Here is a 16,732-nt window from a genome sequence, read left to right as displayed (position 1 = left end):
TAGTGTGGCACAAAATAGAAATGATTACTTTATATTTAAGCACTTTTCTTTTCTTGTGATAATACTTTATATCCATATTAGGGATCCTTCTGATTTCATACGGAAGTTTATTTCATCCAGCTGGAACAAAACATTAAAACAAATGATGGTCTCTTTTTACTAATTTTTTTCTTGTAATTAGAGAATGTGATTTGTGATAACTTTTTGTGTTAGAAGGAATGATTTATTTTAGCTTCTACAGAACTGCTTGGAAAATGAAATTACTCTAGCTTTGTTTAGAAATGGATATCCTATTCATCTCCTTGCCTATGGTTTTAGAGAGAAGACAGCTATTATTTTAGAAAATCATACTTAATGAAAATTACAACGAAGTTAGAGGGGTTGCTGTCATGAATTTTGAAAACAAAAATAAAAAGATAGAGTTCTTATCTAAGTGAAATTTTGTGGAATATAGGGTAGAAACTGATATTTCAAAATAATTGGTAGAGGAAAACAGGCTTTCCTTATTAAAACAGAGTTTTCATTTGGTTTGTCTTTTGTACAAAATCATCTTAAATTGATTAATTGCTTGTTAGAGAATCATTTTACACACTCTTTACATTTAGAATTAACTAATTCAAGTGAGTGTTCTCTGTTGAGATCAGCGTGGCTCTTCTTGTGTGTAAAAGAAGATATGTGTACATTTAGAGACAGCAGGCCAACATAGGATTTAAATTTATGTTTTAAAAATTTGAGCTTTAAATACATACTCCAGATCAGAGCTTGTGTGGGTAAACGCAGACTGCTTTATTACTGCTATGGCATACTTATAGCCACCTGGAATCCCAGCTGGGAAAGTTGTCACACAGCATAATTCAGATTGCCCCTGGTGGAAGGATTATAATTTTCTGTTCTATTTCATAGACTTCTAGGCTCTTTTATTAAATCTAATGTAATAGGAGAATATGTTTCTGAAGTAGACATCTTTGGTATGTACGAAAACAAAGCATAAACATATTCAAAACTTGACAAAACTATTAATTTTGATTCTGTTTAGAGGTTTAAAACATTTTTATTAGTTTAAGTGGTTTGAAATTTCCATAAATAACTTCACCTTACATTGTGTCTGTTAAGTTTAATGTTTTCCTAGTTACTCCTTCTCCAGGTATGTCTTCTTTACTGAGTGGATATTGATCAAATAAATAGTATAATTACAGAAATGAAGGAAAAAATAATGATATGCCACATTATAATATTTCCCCTCCTTAAATTTAAATATTACAAAAGTTTAATATGTATTAAAAACAGTTGAATGATATAGGCATACATTTTTTTAAAGGCAACAGCTCACTGTTAGTTCTAAACAAAATCATTTCATCCTACCTAAGGATTTCATTCCTTTTGCTAATGCTGTGGTATGACAGCAAATTTTAAGCTCTCTGTAAAACTCTCTATGACAAATCCATTAGAATCACTGCTGTGATGCTTTTAAAGGTGTGTTTCTAGCCAACAAATCTCTCTATCTTCAGATGGAAATTATCAGAATGACTTGATTTAAACATGGACTCTCCCCAGCTGATGCTACCAGTTAGACCTGCTGGACAAGCAAGTACTTTAAGCTTAATGACTGCAGCCATGGTCCCCTTCAACAACTGGCTGCTGGCAGCACCTGCTTCACTTAGTGCCTGCATTGAACTTAGTAAGGGAATGCACACTAAGTAACTAAAACACCTGAAACCGACTGGTAAATTTTTTATTATTGCATTCAACTTATGACATTTCACTTCTTTGATACAGTCTTCTATAAAAATGAAGCATCATGGTAACTTGGGAAAGGTCCTGAGGTCTGAAAAAAATCAAGAATCACTCTAATCTTCAAGGGCAAGAAGGAAGATACAGTGAACTAAGTGCTGGCCAATTTCACTCTCATGCTTGGGAAGGTGGTAGAGCAGAGCTGCAGATGGGGGTCAAGGGTTTTGCCTCCTTGGGACATCCATAGTGGAAGCAGCCTCTTATCACCTGGCACCAAGCTTCAAGCCTTGGCAGAGTCCTGGCTCCACAGCTGCACTGTGTGGCCATTGCCCTGTGGGCCCAGATGATGACTCTCCTCCCTGAGAGTTGCTCTCTCCCATTTTCTGTCCCCAGACCAGTCTTCCCTGCAGGCTCCACACCATCTGCCTCTGTAGGGACAAGTTTGCCAACCTCATCTTCCACTTCATCTTTTCCATCCTGCTGCCAGGGGAAGCAGCTGGAGTGTGGGCTCAGAACAGCGTCTCTCCTATTCCCCTAAGGGCATGCCAGGAGACTGTGCCCTGTGCTGAGCACACACAGAGCTGCATGAGCCCCAAGCAGAAATCTCAGCTCCAAAAAGGCCATGTTTGACATCCCATCCAAAAGAAGGGTGATGTCCTTGGAGAGGTCACAAAACCCAGCAGAGGAGAGGCCTGGGAAGTTCTGGTCCCCTGGTCACAAAATGGTCAGTGAGGGCTGGCCCCTGCCTCCTCCCAAGCCCCTTAGGGCACCCAGTATTTCTGCAGCATCCAGACAGTATCAGCCCAGCCCTCAGAGCCCCCAGAAAACACAAGCCATAGGAGAAGCAAGGGTGGTTCTCAATTCCACTGATTTTAAACTGATCTTAAAAGATTTTTGTCTTAAATCAATGGATTGATTTGTGTTTGTAGATACTTTCTGTCAACCAATCAAAAAACTCTTACACCTCAACAGTGTACTAAAAATTTGCTTTCTGTGGTCTCTTTCAAGAATTACAATTTTTTTTAGAGGGACTAACACACAAATAATAGAGGTAAATTCCTTTCAAGTTAATAAATTAAAATCGAATAAAAATGAAAGGGAAGAACCTGAAGGGTATACTATGGTAAATATGTACTAAGCAGCACTGGATTCTTTTGATAATGCCCTTAATGCTGCAACTATCTATAAGTAACTTTAGTCAAAAGTCACACAGATATTTTATTTACAATCAGAGAGGCATTTAGGTGAAAACAAATGAAACTTCAAGAATTGTAGAATCTTTAAGAGATGACAGCATCACTTTCAACTTCCTATAAAATTCTTTCTAAATTCTGCTTCCCTAGCTGGTCATCTCTGATTCTGTAAACATAGATCCAATGACATAGATCCAATGGTTAGTAACTTTTCATCTTCACAGAGGTAGGTTAGAAATACCAAAAATATGTAGTAACTGTAACAGCTCAAAGGTGTCACTCTGCCCTTGTACATTCACACAATTTATGTTCCATGCTATTTTGAAAGGACAGATGGTACTACAAGTGAGCTGCATGCTTGTGTTTATAACCTTCAGTGCTAGTGTCCCGTTTCAGAAGAAGACTTCTGTGGTATATACCATTCAGTTGTGACAGGCCCTAAGTAGCACTCATAACTAAGCTGTCATGCCCTATTTAGTTTAGGGTGGGAGAGAAAATAACTTGGTGGGAGGGTTAGTTCCAAGCACTTTGCTAAAGACTGCTACAGTCCATTAGCTACACGCAGCTGAGCAGATGAAGAAAGCCCTGCACAGAGTCACATATTAACTCTATGCAGATATATATGTTACTTAACGTGGGTATAGTTGTATTACTGATAAGGGATTATAGGCTAAGTGGAAATTAAATAAAAAAAATCTTTTTTATGCACAGATGATTTTATATGCTTTATATTTATGGAGCGCTAGTATTTGATGCTCTTCTATATTAAGATGATTAAGGATGCATTTTTAAAAGTGATTTTGCATCTGAAGTTAGGTGAAATTCTAGAACCAATTGCCAAAATTTCAGAAAATATTTCTTACTTCTACTTCCCATTCTAAGCAGCCTGAGTGATCCAGGTACAGCAAGAGAAGGGTAAATTTCAATGAGTAAATCCAGCATGAGTAGTGGTTAACCAAAAACCATTACAAAGTAATTGCAAACAGCCTACAGGCCACAGTTAACTTATCAAATGGGTTAGCTTTTATTTAAAGTTAGGACAAAAAAGGTTCTGGTAATTTGGATTGATTTGCAAAGAGTCATATGAATTAGTTGGTTTATTTTGAACCATGGGACTACTAGGTGAAAGTCTGCAACAGGATTTTTGCTTCTTCTCCTGTACAGGGTATACCTCCTACCTTTTCCTTTTCTTTATAACTAGCAGAAGTAAGCAGATAAGTAAGCCTGACAGTATGGAATAATAGGATGTCCTTTTATTTTAACCAATTACATAGTTAATTATCTGAGGTAAGAGCCTTTAATGATATTAGTCCTTATGTTTCACAACAGTTAAAGTCTATAAGGTGAAAATAAGATATATTTTGATTTTCTACCTTTTCTGATAACTGTGTATCACAGGCAGAAATAGGATTTTTCTTCATGTTAATCAAATTAGCAGAGAAGTACATATCCTTTCATTTTATATGTGTATATTTGAAGACACTTGGATGAAGGTGATTTTTGCCTTATTTCATTTTACCTCTGTCTTCTAAAAGTTTGATGCTAACCTGCTGTATTGCCTTGACTAGGTATGTGTCCTTCTAGCAATCTTTCAAGATCACATAGTCTTTAATATATACAGTGAAGAATGAAATTCTGAAATCTTGAAAGGTATAGATCCTTATATATTTCTAGTCAGAATGCTTACGTGTTAAATTTAAAACATTATTAAACTATATATGCAGGAAAAAATAATTACTAGCTGCCAAATTAACATAATTCTAAAAATACCTACAAGGTGCGGGTTTTCATCCCAAGCCCCTGAATATTTCTGCCTTAGAACTCAAGTCACTTTTATGTTATTGTCTTTGTAACAAACATCTCTAATTTTTTCACTTGTTTAATCAGTCCTAAATATGCACTAATACTAATTCCAATCACAAGTGCTTAGTACTGAATAGATAGGAATACATATTTATAAGGTCAGTGATAGGACAAAGGGGCACAAATAATGCAGCAGTCACACATGTATATTATGGTTTCCTAGGTGCAAAAGTGAAGACATGCATTTTAGAAAGTTGTTTTTTTTTTTTTACTTCATATTATTAATTGCTTATTTAAAAAGACTGGGTTAAGCACATTGGAAATAACAGTCAATTTTGCATGGACTTATTTCAGTCAAAGCTGGCATAGATGTATCCTCTTTATTCTTATGGAATTAGATACTAAATCTCTAGTTAGGATAGGCATCTTCAAAAACTGAAAATCTGATACTAGTTCTCAAAGTTCCTCAGTTGTTTGTGTCTGTGAGAAGAGGAAAGGATGAATAGGACAGTAAATCCTGGCTTAGCGAAGCTGAGGTAAAACTATGATTTATTTTTGTCATAAGTATTGCTTAAATTACTGTAATATAAATATGATAAAAATGTGGTCCTTCATTCTTTGGGAATATGTGCCTTATAGTACGATACCTATACTATTAACTTACAAGTTTTTCCTTTTATGGGCAAGAATGTAATTGGTGATTTCCAAACAATAAATATACTGTCTGGTAAAACTTGTGCTATCTTTAATTATCCTACGTTTAAACTTTAAAATGTGATAATTGTTTCATGTGACCAACTCTAATGACAACTTGTCCCACCTACTTCTTCTGTTTCACATTACAAGACTAAAGAATGAACTCTTTTAAATGCAAGAATTAATACTGTTAAACAGTCCTTCACGGCCTCCATGAAACAGAAAAATACAATAAATGGCATTGCACTCTTATTTCATCCTCATTCTAAGAATCTTACAGCACTTCATAACATTTAATTTTATTTCGCATGGAGCTTCTACAGTGAAATTGCTTGCTTAAAGTTACACAGGAAGTGTATGGTCGAATTTCTATCTGACTGCAGGTCTCATGCTTTTGAAATGTCACCCAAGCTCCAGACTTTTGAAAAGTTCTGCTTGTTGAAACACAAAAAAGTCATTAGAAAGCTTTACTGAAAACAGGGCAGTAGTTCCTCTTCTTTACAAAGATCTTATTTTTTCACTTGCATTGGCCAGAGTTAGTGAAATTCCTTCATCTTGTTCTATTTTCTTGAATTTATTTCACTTTCTTCCCTACCTCTTGTGAATTTGTCCTGGTTTGAGACAAATTCAGAGGAAGGTCCAAAATGAATGTCCTCTGATAGAAGGCAGGTTTCAGCTGCCCCTCCCCCACCAGTTTTGGGAAAAATTCCTTGGAGGAAAGTGAAAGGAAAAAAAAACTATTTATTAAACAGACATAATGCACAATGGGAAAAGAATAATGCTAAATAATAAAACCTCTCACTGTGGAGAGAACCTGGTAAATTTTCAGTCCTTTCTGTGGGTGTGGTCTCTCTCTTCCCCTCTTCGGCACTGGCTCAGCCTGGGCTCCACTCTGGGCCAATGGCACAGGGTCTCCCGGTGTGTTCTGAACAGTTCCAGAAGAGAAGAAGACAAAGTCCCAGGAAAAAAAAATTAGCCCCCCATCTCTCTCCAGAGAAACAGCCAAAAGCTGGCTGAAAAGCAGGGAAAGGCGCTTCCTCCCTCTTGCTGCTGCAGAGGCATGCAGAGGAGTAGTGTGACCTTGGAGCACAAACTGCTTTGAAAAGTTCGTCTGGCTTTTATTCTTTCTCTTGCACCCAGTTTCAAAAACGCAGAAAGGCACAGGAATCATGTCTGGGCATTGAGTGGTGATAGGGGATACACATCATAAAGTCATCCCAAGACAGAAATGTTCTATATTTTTCCTACCCTTTTCCTCCTTCAATCAACCCTCTGCTTTATGTTGACTCTCTACTCTCTCAGGTATTTTCTTATTCTTTACTCAGCCTGGCATTTGACCAGTTTACCTTCTCTGTTGTAGCATCATTAGTTGTGTACTTCCTAGCTCTGCCTTCTTTCAGCTTTCCTACTCTCCAACAGAAGTGTACACTTGAACTCATCTTCCTTAACCACTGCTTGGTCCTTCTTTCTACATTAAGATAAATTCTTTCCATGTTAGACACTGAGTTATCTTTAGAATCACTTTTGCTTTTCTTGTTTTGCCTATTTTTTAAAAACTCTGGTTAAAGAAAGCAAAAATCAGATTGTCATAAAATATTTCCATCCAAGCTTAAGAAGCTACATAATCTAATTTGTAGCCCTTCCTTTTACTAAAAGGTGCCAATGTGGCACTTGTGAAAATGGAAACACTACCCTGAAACCCAGTCACCTACATATTTAAGAGATAGTTTTACACAGACTTCATTGCACTTTGTTTCTCACAATTTTTTGGGTTTAATACAGCAGTAGTGGTGACTTCTTTTCATAGAATCATTGACTCATCAAGGCTGGAAAATACCTTTAAGATCATTGAGGCCAACCTTTGACCCAACACCACCATGTCAACTAAACCACAGCACAAACTGCCTCAGCAGGTCATTTGTTGATGAGTTCCAGGGATGGTGACACCATCACTTCCCTGGGCAGCCTGTTCCAAGGTTCAATCACCCTTTCAGTGAAGAAATTCTTTCTGATGTCCAACCTGAACCTCTCCTGGCACAGCTTGGGTCCATTTCCTCTTGTCCTGTCATTCATCGCAGGGAGAAGAGGCTGACCCTGGCATGGTCCCGCCTTCCTTTTAGGGAGTTGTAGAGAGCAATAAGATCTCCTCTGAGCCTTCTCTTTTCCAGGCCAAACAACTTCAGCTCCCTCAGCCGCTCCTCACACAACTTCCTCTCTAGACCCTTCACCAGCTTTGTGGCCCTTTTTGTTTTCTTTCAATTCACTCTTGCTTTTGGCTGATTCTCTTTACAACTCACTATTTTTAATGTCTTGACTTTTTTATCCTTTTTTTTTCCCTTTAAAAACTTGTTTTGAAAAATTTTCAATATCCCACTTCCTTGCACTTACAGAACTACTTCACATCAAAGACCAGAAAACTGATGAAACCCCACTTTATGTATTTGTTCATATCTTCAGTTTTGCTGCTTCAGTGTGTACTCTGATAACTGAACTGAAATTAATATCTTTTTTCCCTTGTTATTTTTCCTATTTACCCCCTTCTTATAACTCATTCTCTCATCTTTATGTCTTGGCACTTTTTTTTTTTTTTTTTTTTATGGGGGAGTACAGTTCCCTTTTATCCCTTTTTTTTTTTTCTTTCTTTCTCCTTGCTCTTTTTTCATTACTGAAAGCCTGATATAATTTCTCCATTTTCTGCTCCTTACTATCAAAAACCTTTCTGCCAGAACAACCTGACCTCAAACTATTTTATCAAAATGTTCTCCAAGTAGAAACAATATTGTGTACCAATAGATTAACCCCTACCAAAACTATATTGTCTTGTTATTCAGCTAACAAAGTAGGAAATTTCTCTATTTATGCAAAGAAGCAGAATAATTTTTTCTGTCCCCCACAAGACAGACCTCTAAAGAATCTATTTTCCTTTTACTTGCATTTTAACACTTGCTAAAATTTTTAAGTGGTCAGTGCTGTCTTTCTCTTTCAAGCTTTTGTTTCATCACTCCTAAAGGAAGACACCATGAAAAAAAATATAAAAGACAATGTTCTAAATGCCAGTTTTCAAGGAGTAATGAGATAATTACAGAGATAGAATAAAACAGCTAAGCATATCTCCATGATCTTTTAAAAAAAAGGACTAAGGGTGAAATTGCCATTTTAGCTTTTTACTTGAAGGGAAAGGTACCATGTGATAGAAACACTCAAAAATAAAGAACTTATCATCAAATTCTGAAGAAAACCACCTGTTTATATTTATAGTTCTGGTTAAATTTTGCTGTATAAGTTATTTGTGATAATGGACAGCAAGGAAATTTTCAAAAGTGTAGGTACCTAATGAAAAGTCAGAAAACCATCTGTAGCTTGCACCATTTTCACTCCTGGGTGACTGGTTTTGACTGACTGTGTGAATGAGAGAACTACAAATACAGATACACCCACACACCCAGAAGAACTCTACCTCCTCAATAGTGTTATTGATCCTGAGCCACTGGTGCATCATGAATAATCTGAATGAGAGAAAAAATTATAGCTCAGTTTTTGATCTTCTGCCTAACCCCAGTCACAGTTATGATGGTTCAGTCTATATATGACTATGTGTTTGTTGAATTGGTTGTTGATATTAGTCATTGTCTTGGGTATATATCTCCCATTATATTCTTCATTTCGTTTTTCTTACATTTAATGATCAGCCATGACATCATAAATCAGATAAGATTTTAGGCAACATTTTATTGTCTGAATGCAAATTGAATAAGTTTTAGACTGTCCTAATTTACATTGCAATTCTCACCACCTACAAATTTGTTAGGAACTGACCTATTCTCATTCCATCATTTTACTGTATGCAATCAGACCATATAAGCAGGTTAACTGTTGTCTTTGATTATCCTTTCACAACTAATGAAATTTGCTGGTAAGCACCCTAAAACTAAAATACATATTGGAATAATTAGAGTAAAATAAACTTCAGAAGGCTTAGAAAGAAGTCAAATTAGATATTGTTCTAAAATTGTCTAAACCTCAGATTTATTCTCTAGTATAATGTGTGAATGTTAAAATCTGTTCAGTACAAGCACTTCAGAATCTTAATATTTGTTCTTGCCTATAGGAATAAAGGCAAACGACATGGGTGAAAATGTACCATTTAACATGTGCTTAGCTGCTATTAAATGGAATTGTTAACAATTAGATGCATCCCCTGGGCAACATTGCTTTAACCTGAGACATTCTCTGCATTGTATTAAGAAAATGACATTAGAAATGGTCACTTGACTGTTCTTACTTCAGTGCTGTAATATATGCTAGAAAGAAATAAATCTGTTTTACAGATCCTCCCTCAGAGTAAGAGGGCAAGGGAATGGGAGCAATAAGTAAGCTAAGAATAAAAGACATCTCAAATTATGATGTCCTCAGAATACTCCTTCTACACAATTTTAGAGTTTACATTTCTGACTTGCTATGAAGGAGCTAAGTTACTTTAGAAGCAAGATAAATTTGCCTGGGCAATGATCAATGCTTTACGTCTAGGCTGCTTCTAGTCCTGAGCAGGTTAATTTAGAGTTAACATACACACACAACTCCCTCCATCTTTGCAGTGTTCATTGTGGAAACACTGTCTTTGTCTAAACAATTGTGACTGTATAAATTCAGTTCTTCCAAAAGATTTAAAGGTAAACAAAAATACAAAGGATGTACTTACCTTCTGCTCCTGTCTTGTGGGTTTTATTTTGGCTGATAGGCAGGACATTTAGAGGCTGTCATTAATGCTTGATCAAGCTTTTCTGTTCTCTCTTCCCTCCTGCAAACCACAACAATATAAGATCAAGCCCTCCTTTTTTTTTTTTTTTTTTTTTTTTTTTGGTTCTTGTACATTTCCTAGTTATCTGGCGAAAGCCTCAAGAACTGGAGTTGCTTTGCTTTTCTGTGCTGCAATAATTGTAACAAGTCATAATTTTAGCTCCCTAAATCAAGTAAGCTACATACCCACTGTGTTGTAGCTAAATTCAGGAAATGTGATTTTTAAAATAATTAATATGTATCAAATGAAAGTTATGCATTTTATTTTCAGACAGCATTTTTTCTGTGCTGATGCACAGTCCCTCTAGTATTAGATGCCATAGTTCCCCAAGGCAGATGACATTCATAATGCAAATCATGTAACAGGAACATGAATGGTACAACTGAAACTGAGTTTTGGACCGACATAGATAAAACCTGGGGTTTCTTTTCTGTAGCTTTTTTGAAGCTCAGGACAAGTTGGCAAGGGGTCTCTCAAAATAATTTGGCAAGGGGTCTTTCAAAATACGTTATCATTTTTCTAATTCCATTAAAAAGGGGGGAACAGTCTAGCAAGATGGAGAAGCAGTTAGGGCATGATGAGTAGTAGTGAAAGGTGAAGCACTGCGGGTAAGTGATTGAGATACTCATGAAGTCCTTTGGATTCACAGTGCACCATCTTCTCATTCTGCACCTTCAGGTCTCAACATTAATTAAATAAAACAACTAATTCCTCAGGTTATGTGCTGTGCCATTGGTGTTTGGTGGGTTTTTTGGTTTTGTTTTGGTGGCGGGTTTTTTTGGTTTTGTTTTTGGGGTGGGATTTTTTGTTTGTTTGTTTGTTTTTTTCTGATTTAGTGCAGACCTGAATTCATCTCTCTTAACTCCCCAAAGTTCCCGTAAGCTGGTAATGGATTCTCAGTTGTAGTCATTTATTGCAAACAGGCCATCTTCTGAGATGACCTGGGACAGGCTTCGGTGACCAGCTTCAGAATCTTTTCATTGTAAGGGCTCTTGCCCTGGGAAATGCAGGGCAAAACAGTAAATTGGCAATGACTCTTTTGTACAAAAGCCAGTCAGCAGCAGTGGCAGCTGCACAAAAGCTGGTAATGGCTTATTACAGAGTTTGGAGAAAATGGTATTGCTTGAGAACTGTGTTGTTGTACAACAATAAGGGCGGACAGAAAACATTTAATAGGATTATTTTGTTTTCTTCACTAGCAGGCTTAAACAACTTGGAAGCATTTTGTCAGATAATGTTTTATATATTCATGAATGTGTTTTGGGGGATGTGATCACAAAATATTGTCAGGCAGCTTGGCACAAATCTGGGAAATGAGTTTTAATGCTTTGCCAGGCTTAAATAAAAGAGTTCTCCAAGTCTCCCTTCTCTCTAACCAGCTACATAGAAAAGGGAATATGACCACTTCAATACTGAAGGTAAAAATATATATTACAAATAATATTGCTCCCTTGCATGCCTCAGTTACAGAAATGTCATGTCTGAATTGTGATATCCTGATGGGTTTTCTACAATCTTCTGTTCCCTGTGAAGCTGAACTACTAATATGACAACAGGAATACTGCTTTAGTAACATCCAGGAACAACCCCTAAAACCACTTTACCCACCTTTCTTCCTTTTGTTGCCGTCATATTGCATTTGTTCCTAGACCCCACTGCCTCAGACTACAGGCTCACCTATCAGTTATCATTTTTGTTCTTGACCATATTCTCCCCAGAATGCTCCCCATTCTGCCTACTAAGAACTCTCTTGTCCTTGGTGGCTGGCCAGTACCTCAAAAAAAAAATAGTTTTCTGCATCTTCAGAAATGACATAGACAATACTTCAATGAAACAGAAATCATCACCAGGGTACAGAAATTACAGCTGATTTCCAGGAATGAGATTAGTCATAAAGTTGGGGTTTTTTTTAACATATTTATCAATGCCTTTCAACATTTCCATGAAACCCAGTATCTGCTAGTCTTGGAGGTTCCAACATTGTTTCAGTGATATTAAAGACTGGCTGAAAGGAGTTTGCAGCAGCATTCTGTGGTGCTCACAAGCAATATATGCACAGTCTGGCAGGTATACTGGACTGGACTGAATGATGATATGGATACTTCTGTTGATATGGATATGCTGATATGGATATTTCAGAAGCCTTGTGGGTAAGGTTTATGAAAGTGGCCATCCATAGAAGTTTATTTTCTTGATTATTAGCATATCATTATTTTATTAGAAGTGCTTACACATCTATTTATGATCTGCAGCAACATTTCTGTGTTCACAGGACAAGGAAAGGAATTATTATGTTATTGAGATGTCCCACTTCACAAATGAAAGTTAAGACAATAATTTTTACTCCTTCTCCACTAGGAACCTATCAGAAACTAATTCCTTTGACTTCCTATTATGACCAGGTATTTTTCCTCTTTCAAGTAATCACCAGATGATACTTTCCTTTCAATAGCTTCTCTCCAGTGCCGTGGCTGTGTTGCAAATAAAGCACACATCACTTGCTATATTAATGATACTTGTAGACATTTATGCTTTAAGGGACACATCAGCAGTAGCAATTGCAAGCCAACTTCTTTCAAGTATAGATCAGTCCTAAGTTATTCAGTAAAGAAAGGACAATGCTCAAAATATCTCATCCCAGTTGGCAGGTATAAGGGAAAGCATTTGGATATTCTCTTGATGGTGCATGGAAGAAACAGCAGAGTTCTGAGGAGGATCAGTAAAAAACAACTTTTATTTTTAAACTTTAGAGCATCTAGAAAGAATAAGGCACTTGGCAAGGCTTTGACTGGATGTTTTGGTCATGCTTAAAATCTATGTTGAGAAGAAGGTAAGAGGGGAGTGGAGAGGGGTAGGGGGGCAGAGGGAGGGAGAGGGAAAGGGTCTCCAGCTGCAAGAGTCCCAGATGTACCATTAGGGTAAAGGGCGTGTAGGCATAGAAGGGACTGTTCTGTCTCATTTTGCTGACCTTTCATTTCTTATCCTTCAGGTAAATGTCACTGAAATGATGGTGGGAATAGGATGATATGAGGCACGTAAGGGGAAAAAAGGGTCTTGGGTGTCTCCCCTTTGTGATGAGATGAAAAGTGAATGGAGCTTTCTTTCCCTTGTTCCCTGCTTTGTCCATTGGTGATGGCTCAACTGAACTTTCTTCACACATCCTAAAATGCAAACTCCAAGGGTGGTCCTTGGATTGACCTTTTAAGAGTATTTTGAATTGTCCCTTAATTAGGTGTTTTATTTATTTATTTATTTATTTATTTATGGAGCTCTGTGTGCATGGATGAAAATGGGGGAAGCTTTATGGCACCTTCCTGCTCAGGATTTTCATTTACTAAGTTACCAAGATCCGTAATTAAGCTGCTAAATTCTACTGAACTTTTCTGATTTGGTTTCAGAGATTATGATGTTGTCTTGAATGTAATTTGGAAAAGAAAAGTGAATTTTGGGGAGGTTTATACCACTGTTTTGAACAAAGTTTTAAGTTAATTAAGCAACAGTGGAAAATGGAATCAAATGAGACAGTCTTACAATTATCAAAAGAATATTTATTTAATAAATTCACAAAATTTTCTCTCTTTTTTACCACTTACATTCTGAAACTTTGGGTAAAAATTTGATGCTTCAAAAAGTTTATAATATATTCATGGATAACACAAAATTGTACACTGTATATTTTTATTATAACTGGATTGATATATATATATTTTCTGCAACATATTTGTTATAGAGTCTGCACTCAATAGTCATTAAAACACAGTACAAACTCAGTTTGACTCAGAGTTTATTGTGAATCAGTTTTCTTGTTTATCATTTATATATTTGCTTATCCATTTTCAGGGTTTGTAGAATCTGCATGCCCATGTAAATGATGTATTAATCAGCTTTAAAAATTAATAAAATTAATAAACCCCCTTTTAAACACAGATTGGTGGCAACCTAAATGAAATGACAGAGCTAACTGTGATTCACAATTCTAGAAGTTCTTTAATCTGTTAAATATTTCACATAAATATAAGATTTTAGATTTTGTTTTTCCCTTGCTGGATATATGTTGAAACAAGGGGATGCACAATACTGTAATTTTATATTCCTCGTAACAAACTCTCATGTCCTGCTCCTCTTAGAGCAAGCAAATTCTCAGTTACTCTTTAAATTCTTCTTTAGTAGCACTTTTGAGCTGAGTACTTGAGAATTCGTATTAGTACAAAGAAAGAAGAGTAGTTTTAGTAACCCTTCATTTTATTGTTCAGGGCCAACTGTGTGAAGATAATAAATGGTAAATTGATATTACTGTATGAACACTTTTATTGTGAATTGTGAATCACGTCTGGAAGAATTTACCTCATAATATTCCCTCAATCACCAGAGACATTCCTAAAGGGAAGATTCAAATTTCAAATAGATACACACATACACATTTTTCTTAACTGTAGTTACGCTGTGACATTCAGGTTAAGCTTCTGTGGTGCAGAAATAGTTTAGAAATCAGTGTACTTCAAAGCTAACATTCTTCTGTCATTATTTGATTTGGAAGGACAGAATAAAGTCAGAAAGGATTAAGGCATGAAGGACATTAATATAAAACGGAGGGTAGGGTAGGAAGGCTAAGTCTAACAAGCATGCTGTGAAATCCTGACGGCCAAGAAGGAGAGATTCAGGTCAGAAATGGTTACTGACAACAGTGTCCTTACCAAGCTTTCCTTCTGATCTGCAAGCTGTTAGACAGCAATCAACATCAAAACACATGTGCAGATAACTAAAAGATCAGTAACACTACTTACAATCTGTCCTCCTTTCTGCATTTCGTACCAAAGATAACTGATATGTTTCACTCAATTTACCCATAGAGTACAGTATTGCATAGAATTGTTGTTGAGAAGGGATGTTGCCTGACCTTCATCTCAAAATGAGCCTATGTCTAGCACTAGGTCAGGTCAGACAAGACTTTGTCTAGCCAAATCCTGGAAAACTTCAAGGACAGTGATCCTACAGCTTCTGTGCCTGTTACAGCTCTGCACTACTTTCACAGTACACGTGTAGGTAGGGCTTTTCTCTTAATGTCCAAGACAAAGCTCCCAAGCCAGAATAGACATTACCCTTTGTAACACTGTGCAGTAATACTGACAGTTGTTTTGTTATGTCTTTTTTCTAACCCTCCTTCAATCAGCTAACCATTAAATTGTCTTATTTGACAGAAAAAGAAAAAACTACAAAGAAGCCTGTCTCTTTCAGGTCAGGTGCATGAAGACTACTTGGGCAAAGGAGTGGTGGATAATGCACGCACGCAGAGTATATGTGATAATTTTCTAGATGGCTGTTTTCAGCTGCATCAGATTTTGATAAGTTGTGGGAACTCTGAATATTCTGTCACTTTTTGCTTCCCCAACTTAGGCTGATGTATGATCATTGCACCACTTCCTCTCCAAGTCACTTTGTGCAGAAGACATTTAACATGAGCAAAGTACCTCTGCAAGGATATACACAGCTTAAATTGCAAAGCAATTATTTAATGGTTAAATTACAGAATACATAGTTAGAGATAATGAGCTACTACAGTAACCATTAATATTAAAGGTGAATCTTTGCTGTCCAAGCAATCATCAGACTGTTGGAAAGGGTTAGCTTCCATTCCACCTCAGAAAGGGCTCATCCTCAGTGCTTCTGAGTTGCCATCTTATGTCTCCCTCTTTTTATGTGAGGATTTAATACCTTTTCATGTCTGTTTTTCCTCTTGAGTCCTTGTGCAGCTAACTACTGCTGTCTCAACAGTCTTACCTCTTTCTGCAGTCTTACCTTTCGTATTTGGGTATCTCTGATTTCTAGACTTCACCACTCATTCTCAAAATTTAGCCTTTCCTCAGAGAGCTGAGCCAAAGTTACCTAGCCATCTTGAATCAAAACCAGAACTTAGCTCAAATTCAGTTGAACCTCTGGAAGGAGCTAAATCCCTGTTTCCTGAAGAACCTGTTAACAAACAGTCCAACTCTTACTTCCCCCAAAAGAAGAAATGTTGTTTTAGATGTGCAAATATCTTTTAACCTGTGATCTCAGATACCCATTCTCTGGTGTTACACAGAAAATTACACCAAAATTCCTGCATATTTTCAATCACAAACTGAGATTTCTCTATTCTGACATCCATCCATTTCTCAGGCTCTTGCTTCCACCTACTTTCCCTAAGAGGTCAGTGAGCAAACAGTATAATTTAATACAGCTCAAATCATCAGTAACATATGAAGCAAACACCAGAGCAGTCTCATGTAACAGTGAAAACAATTTCACTTGCCTTAGGTCGTACTCAGGTTTTCCTTCCAGGCCCTGCTCTCCCCATACATAAATGCTCTATGAAATGGAGGGGTTAATGGGGGCTATGCTGTGGCAGGGGATCTTTACTGAGTGCAAAAATGAAGTTGGCTTTTAAAACCATAAAGGAATATATACTGTCTGTCCCAGGGAGTCACTTTTTCTTTGATAGCATAGCACAGTTCTGCATGAATTCTACTTATCC

The sequence above is a fragment of the Corvus brachyrhynchos genome, unplaced genomic scaffold, assembly GCF_000691975.1.
Source record: "Corvus brachyrhynchos isolate BGI_N302 unplaced genomic scaffold, ASM69197v1 scaffold23, whole genome shotgun sequence".
In the NCBI taxonomy this organism is placed as follows: domain Eukaryota; kingdom Metazoa; phylum Chordata; class Aves; order Passeriformes; family Corvidae; genus Corvus; species Corvus brachyrhynchos.
Note: the sequence above shows the minus strand (reverse complement) of the source record.